A 7680-nucleotide genomic window follows, 5' to 3' on the forward strand; every position below is an offset into this window, starting at 1 on the left:
CTGATGATGATGCTCCCCCCTGGACGAGTTGCTGTGCACCTGACATCATGTCTGCTTACTTTGGCAAACCACAGGTTCCAAATGCTAAGTTAGTGCTACTCAGGAAAACACTGTGACAGAAGCTACTAGAGAAAGACTACTTAGCATCTGCCAACTGTCATCAGGAGGCCCTTACACAGATCATCGCGGGGCACTCCAGATGGACTGAGACCATGATGCCAAGCACTTTGCAAGCATTTGCTCTTCTGGTATTAAAACCTCTGAAGATGCACTGAGTAGTACTTCCTCAACCTATTAGAAAGCATGAACTACGGTGCCCTTTCTGCTTCTGCAAGAGCTGGATTTGTTGGCTCTGAGCCTGTGTGGAACAGACGTGGGAGGGCCTTCCTCCTGCCAACAGAGAGACAGACAGACAGACAGACAGACAGACAGAAAGAGAGACAGAGAGACACAGAGATGGAGAGATGGAGAGAGACACGGGGAGAATACAATAACCACTATTATCTTATCTTAGTGTAAGAGAAAGTAATTTTTCAGAGGATTATTGTATCCAAAGCCTTAACTCATCTTCCTGACTGAATGAAGCCTGACCTGGAAGAACATTTTCCATTTGGAAAGGATGAGGTTCCCTGAGACCTGCCTTGCTTTCCCCTGGGTTTATTCAATGACTGTTAAATGCCATTCTTATGGCCAGAAGGCTTACGTGCAAGGCTTACGTGCTGGCTGTGAAAGACACTCATATTAGCTTAAGCATTTGCTGAAGATGCAGAGTCTGTTTAGCATAATTGCTGCCCATCCCAGTCCTAATTGTAAATAGTTCTTGATGTATATAAATGACAAGAGAGGGCTGTTTTGTTTTGTTTTGTTTTGTTTTTTTTTAATTCTCCTAAGGTCTTGATGTTAACACTAAAATGGACTCTGATTTTGACTTCCAATGTAGCACACGGCTGCATATATTTATACAATATTTGCAAAATCTCTCTCTAACTTTTTTATTCTGGTTATGACCTGGAGGAAATTTCTTCTCATGAATAGTGCATTCATGATATTTCAACAAGTCAACCAGATGATCATGGTCACCTCTGGGGTGCAACTTGTTCTTCTGTGCCACACAAATGTCAGTCTGGGGTGTACATTCTTAACTATGCTATTAAAACGACCGTGGTTCCAGTGCCTGAAGATAGAACTGAATTGCTCAAGCTCAGGAAAAATGATTCAGAGAATGAGGGAATGTTTCTCATTGATGAACAAAGAAAGCAGTTACTTGAAATGAACTCTTAAAGGAGATGCAACGAACACTGTTCAAATGACAGCAAAGGAATTAGAACATTAGTTGCATAAGGCTAGCTGAGAAGCATGGCTCCAGTTTTGATATATGCTCTACTGCGTGTAATGAAGTGGCATGAAGTTATGGAAACATCTACTGTGAAAGGGAGAATCAACTCATGAAGCAAACTTCATTGCGTTTGCACATTGTTTTAAACATAATTCTGTTGCATGTTGTATATTTAACTTTTTTAAAAAGATTTATTTATTATATTTAAGTACACTGTAGCTGTCTTCAGACACTTCAGAAGAGGGAGTCAGCTCTTGTGAAGGATGGTTATGAGCCACCATGTGGTTGCTGGGATTTGAACTCCGGACCTTCGGAAGAGCAGTCGGGTGCTCTTACCTACTGAGCCATCTCACCAGCCCCATATTTAACTTTTATACGTGATGAGATACCAAGAAATTCATGTTGCTTGCCCTCTTGTGGTATTTAATTTATTGTAACATTCTGCACATGAACCTTCAATATCTTTCAGGTACACCTGCAGCAAGATGAAGAAATATACAGCATGCTAATACAAACCATATTGGAGGTAGCTATTTTAATGCCATACAAAGAAGAATTCATACATTAAAAAAAAAATCAGAAAAAAACGTGGGCTTTACCACAAAGTGGTAAAGGCATTGTGTATCCAGAATGACACCGCAGTCAATGTGTATGTGCCAAGAACACAACATTCAAAGCATATGAGCCCAAATCGAATAGCACTTCAGACAGAAATAAATGAACCTATCATTCTAATTAGAGGTTTCAGTGTTCCTCTCTCAGTAACGGGCAGATCCAGAAAAGAGGAAACCATTAAGGACACATCTGGACTGAAGAGGGAGCATCAGTTAACTGAATCTGACTGACCTCGACAGAAGGTTTCAACAGCAGCAGAATATGGATTCGTCTCAAGCTTGCAGAGAATGGTTGCCAAAATAAAGCATATTATGAGTCATACGTCAGAAAAGGAAATCTAAAAAGCAAACTCTTGGGGCTAGAGAGATGGCTCAACAGATACCAGTATTTGTGGCTCTCGCAGAGGACACGAGTTAGGTTTCTGGCACTTAGTTATTAGTTATGGCTCACAATTGCTTGTATCTCCAGGTCTAGGAGATCTGACACTGTCCTTGTCCTCTGTGTGCACCTCCACACACACAGCATACACACACTCTCTCATACAGAGACACTACATAAATATAAAAAAAAATCTTTTAAAAGAATTATCATATGCCACAATGGAATTAAGCTAGACACGAATAGCAGAAAGATACCTGGAAACTTTAACAAAATGTAAGTAATTGGGATATAAAACTTGTCACAACATGTGGGCACTGGCAAAGGCTCTGCTCAAGGAGAAACTTAAAGCTTTGCACATGGCGATCAGAGGAAAGCTCCAAAAATCAATAACCCAAGCTTCTATTTTAAGAAAGTAGAAAAAGAATGGCAGATTAACTTAAAGTGGGAAGATAAATACTAAAAGCCAGAAATGAACAAAAATATAAAATCTCAGTAAAGGAAATCTGTAAATCCAAGCCTCAGTCTTTTAAAAATAACAATAAAATGATAAATATCTGCGTAAGAACAGAAGAAGATATCAGCTGGTAATATCACGAACGAGAATGAGAGAGAGAGAGAGAGAGAGAGAGAGAGAGAGAGAGAGAGAGAGAGAGAGAGACTATCACTACTTATTTTGTGGATGTAAACAAGTGACTAGAGGGAATTTAGGAGCAACTTTGTGCCCACAAGTCTCATATCTTAGGTGATAAAGGACAACACATTGAAAGATATGGAGCCTTCGAGAGCCAGAGGGATCTGAGAACTTCACCCTTCAACCCAACATAAACCCCATAAACGTGTTCTTTTTAACCCTTATTTCTGTTAACAGTCTCTACTCTTGCTGTGCATCTCCTGATGGTTTTGTTGGCATCCTGGTAGGTTAGGGTTTAGATTGTCAAGTGTGTCCCTTCTCCTGGCTGACCATCCCAAGGTCTTCTCTCCGTCCTCCGGCCACATCCCATAGGCTTGCACTGGTGCCCTTCCTATGGCTTCTTTTTCTACTCTTAGCTTAGCCCCTCTTCCTCTTGCTTCTTCCACATTAACTTTCCTTAGCAACAACACGTTTTAGAATCTGTGGATCCTACTAATGTCTCAACTCCCCCAGCTTCCTGGCTACGTCACCATTCTTATTTTGTTTTCTTTTCAGATTCAGTCTAATAAGTCTTACCTCAGCCATCTAACCCCCGCCTCCTCTCTTTCTTTGAAGTAGGGTCTCCCTCTGTAGCTTTGGCTTGTCTGGGACTCACAGAGAGCTGCCTGCCTCTGTCTCCCCAGTTGTGACATTAAAGGCATCTGAAATCATGCCACTCACACCCCTAATCTTATTAATGACTCCAACAGATATTGAAGTCAATGTGGGTACTGTATCAAAACATCCTCTGCCCTGCCCACCCCCTGCCCCAGCTCAGAGAGCATCAAGAAGGGGTGGAAAGAATAGAAGAGGCAGAGGATGGCGAGGAGAGCTGGAGTAATGTTGTCTTCTGGACACACCCTGTCCCCTGCACGCATGAACTCACTGCAGCTAATTGTCGCCTGTGTAAGAACTGTACAAGATCCAGCTAACAAGACCCATCAACATACCAACCAACAGTCAGTACTAATAGGACTCAGTGGATTACAACAGAGGAGAGAAAGGTGAGGGTAGAGGAGATGTTGATGGTGCCTCATGGGAATGGGAAAGCAAGACTGGAGTTAGATATGCTCAAGATGCATTGTTTGCACGTATGATGCCATCACGGAAGAAATAGAGGGTATTTTAGTTTGCAAATAGGCATTAATCCTGAGGATACATTGCTGGAGAAGATTCTGCAGGAGGCAAATATCCATATTAAAGGGTTTCAACACCAAAAGTTATTAGATAGTGACAAATTAAGACAATGTGGTAGCTCTATACATCCATAGTCACATGCACAGTAATGAAACACCCGATACTGATGAGGACAGAGAAGAGTAGAGGTCCCCAGATGAGGCCAGTAGGAAGGTGAAATGCCTCGGCCGCTTCAGTCAATGGTTTACATGGTTTTTCTCTAAACAAAGGTAAATGGGATTTTACTTTCCAGCCATGACAACCTCTCAAGGGAGCTGAAAACTTAAGTTCACACCAAATCATGTAAAAGAATGTTTTAGCATCTTTATACACAGTTTCTCAAATATGGAAGAAGATAAACAATTTGAGGGGTTCTTTGTTGAAAACAGAAATTTTCAAGATGGTAAAAAGAGTGTTATGCCAAGTGGTGGGGCTTCAGTCGTGGGACCTTGAGCCACACACGCCTTTGAGGTTGATGATAAATAATCCTTGCAGTGATTCTTCGGCAAAATATAGTGCTGGCCTTCAAAGCCAGTGTTTAAAGCATCATAACGGTGAGTCACCAAGTTGTCCCTGATCCACTAGGCCACCCTTTGATGATCACAATTGAGGGCTATGCCTAGAGAGCACTCTCTCATGTCTTTCCTCAATTATGGACCATGTGAACTTTTAGATTTAGAAATGCCAGATTTTAAAGAACTTGCTTGCAGGTCACTCAGTTAACAAGGAACAAGTGGGAGTTTGGGCTCATTTTCCAGGAGTCATTTTCAGTAGTGTGTCTGTTAGGCACAAAATATCATTGTAGGTAGTAAAGAAACTTAGGGGGAAATAATCCTCGTTATTATGGAATTCTGACGGTTATGTAGGGAGGCAGAGTAACTGGTCTATTGCAAGACATACACAATTCACATACTACTTAAGTATAGTTAGAAAGTCTTGACAGAACCAACGTGTTTGCTAGACAGAGACAATAAAAAGGCTGTAAAGGGAGCAATAAGGAAGTGAGGTTTTAAAGGAGAGAGGCTCCATATACACAGAGTTGTGAGGAACAGAAAATGGTGAAAGCAAATAAGGATGATATCCGGCTTTAGGTAAGGGGATGGCTAAAGTTATGTGTTGAACCTGTATAAACCCATGTTGTAGTGGCTATTCCTGGTTGTCAACTTGACTATATCTGGAATGAACTACAATCCAGAATTGGAAGGCTCACCTGTGACCCTAATCTGGAGGCTGGGAGATAGAAGTTTCTGATCTGGATCTTGGTATGGAGATCTTGAGGCATAGTGGCTATGGATTCCAGAAGATTAAGACAGGGAGATCTCTGAGCTCAAGGTCATCTGCGATTAAAGGTGTGGTGGCATACACCTTTAATCTGGGCCACACCTTCTGCTGGAGACTATATATAAGGACATTGGAAGAAGGAAGACACACACACACACACATACACACACACACACACTCTCTCTCTCTCCTTTGCCTGCTTGCCTTGTGGGACTAAGCAACTGCTAGATCCTTGGACTTCCATTCACAGCTGCTATTGACCGTTGTTGGGAGTTGGACTTCAGACTGTAAGTCATCAATAAATTCCTTTAATATATAGAGGCTATCCATAAGTTCTGTGACTCTAGAGAACCCTGACTAATACACATATCAACAACATGACAGTTAGATCTCTGTAGGTAGTAAGGGAAGGGGCTGCATGTTGTTCATTGTGAGAACACAGGCTGGCTTCCACAGAGAGATTAAGGGTTAAAACATCAGAGTCCAAAGCATGGAGGAAGATAAAGAGGGCTCATAGTTGCGTAAGAGATAAATAAACTTAACACATAGGAAGCAGGGCAAGGCTCTGCGACAGCAGGCTGCCTTGCAGCCAGGCCTCAACCTTTGAGGGACATATCCAAAGCTCTATCATCCTTGCTGATATTCTTGCTCTCAGTGCCTTGCTTCCAATGCAGATAAAGTTTAAGTAAGGATGGATTCTAGGAAAATGCTATCATCTAGGAGATCACCTCAGACCACCCCAAAGACAAGCAGTTGTATAGGGAGTAACCAAAAGACTTGCAGATCTTGCATATATATGTGTATGCATGTGTGTGTACGTGTGTGTGTGTGTATATATATATATATATATATATATATATATATATATGTGTGTGTGTGTGTGTGTGTGTGTGTGTGTGTGTATGTGTGTGTGTATATATGTGTACACACACACACATATCACAGTCGCTGTGATTGGATTAACTGTCTGTCATGGTGAAGCTTGTAGCTGTCACTGGTAATGTGAATGTGAGAAGAGAGTTTAGTATAATTAACAGCACTTGGGGCATCTGCAAGGTTAAGGGTGGCAACGTCAGCCAGTGACTAACAACCTGCAAACAGTCAAGGCCAAAGCTGGAGTCAGAGATGCACAGATGGGCTTCAACTTCCCCGAACAAGCGGTCATATCATGGATAGTACACGATCATCCCCCTGGTTGGGGTTTTACTTCAAATGTTCACATCATTAATCTTCTTTGGTTTGATACTTTGGTGGTTTAAATAAAAATGACCCCAGTAGACCCATTGGGAGTGGCACTCTTAGGAGATGTGGCTTTGTTGGAGTAGGTATGGTTTTGTTGGAGGAAGTGTGTCATGGGAAGGTGAACTTTGAGGTCTCCAAAGCTCAAGGCAGGCCTGTGGCTCAATCTTCCTTCCTGCTGCCTGCAGATTCAGATGTAGAACTCTCAGCTCCTTCTCTAGCACCATGTCTTGCCTGCATGCCACCATATTTCCTGCCATGATGATGATGGACTAAACCTCTCAACTGTAAGCCAGTCCCAATCTAAAAAACAATTTTTTTTACAAGAGTTTGCAGTGTTCATGGTGTCTCTTCATAACAATAAAACCCTAACAGAGACAGATACAAAAACCCAAGAGCCACTGTCCTAGTTGGATCTTTGATATCTGTGAGTTTGTGGCATCTTGGGTTCTTGGGTCATGCACATTGCTTTTTAAAACCCCGCATAATTAGGACAATGGTAAATCAGGGCTAAAGGATTTGAAGTTTACTCTCCTATGGGGGGGGGGGGGTAGAAGAAAGCAAGGTTCATCTGATTAACCTAGTGGTAGTGTGGAGAAATCCAAGTCCGTGTCATTTCAGCCTTGTACCTTAACCTAGTACCAGAACAGTGCCGAAGCCATGGTGCAAGAGGCAACAGAAATCTCCAGCGTGCTCAGAGTTTTGGTGTAATGGCTTACAGGTTCAGAGGTTCAATCCATTATCATTAAGGTGGGAGCATGGCAGCACCCAGGCAGGCACGGCACAGGCAAAGCTGAGAGTTCTACATCTTCATCTAAAGGCGGCTAGTCGAAGACTGACTTCCAGACACCTAGGGTGAGAGTATTAAGCCCACACCCACAGTGACACACCTACTCCAACCAGGTCACACCTATTCCAACAAGGCCACACCTCCAAATGGTGCCACTCCCTGGTCCAAGAATATACAAACCATAACATTCCA

This window comes from Mus pahari, chromosome 15, assembly GCF_900095145.1.
Source record: "Mus pahari chromosome 15, PAHARI_EIJ_v1.1, whole genome shotgun sequence".
NCBI classification, from domain to species: Eukaryota; Metazoa; Chordata; class Mammalia; order Rodentia; family Muridae; genus Mus; species Mus pahari.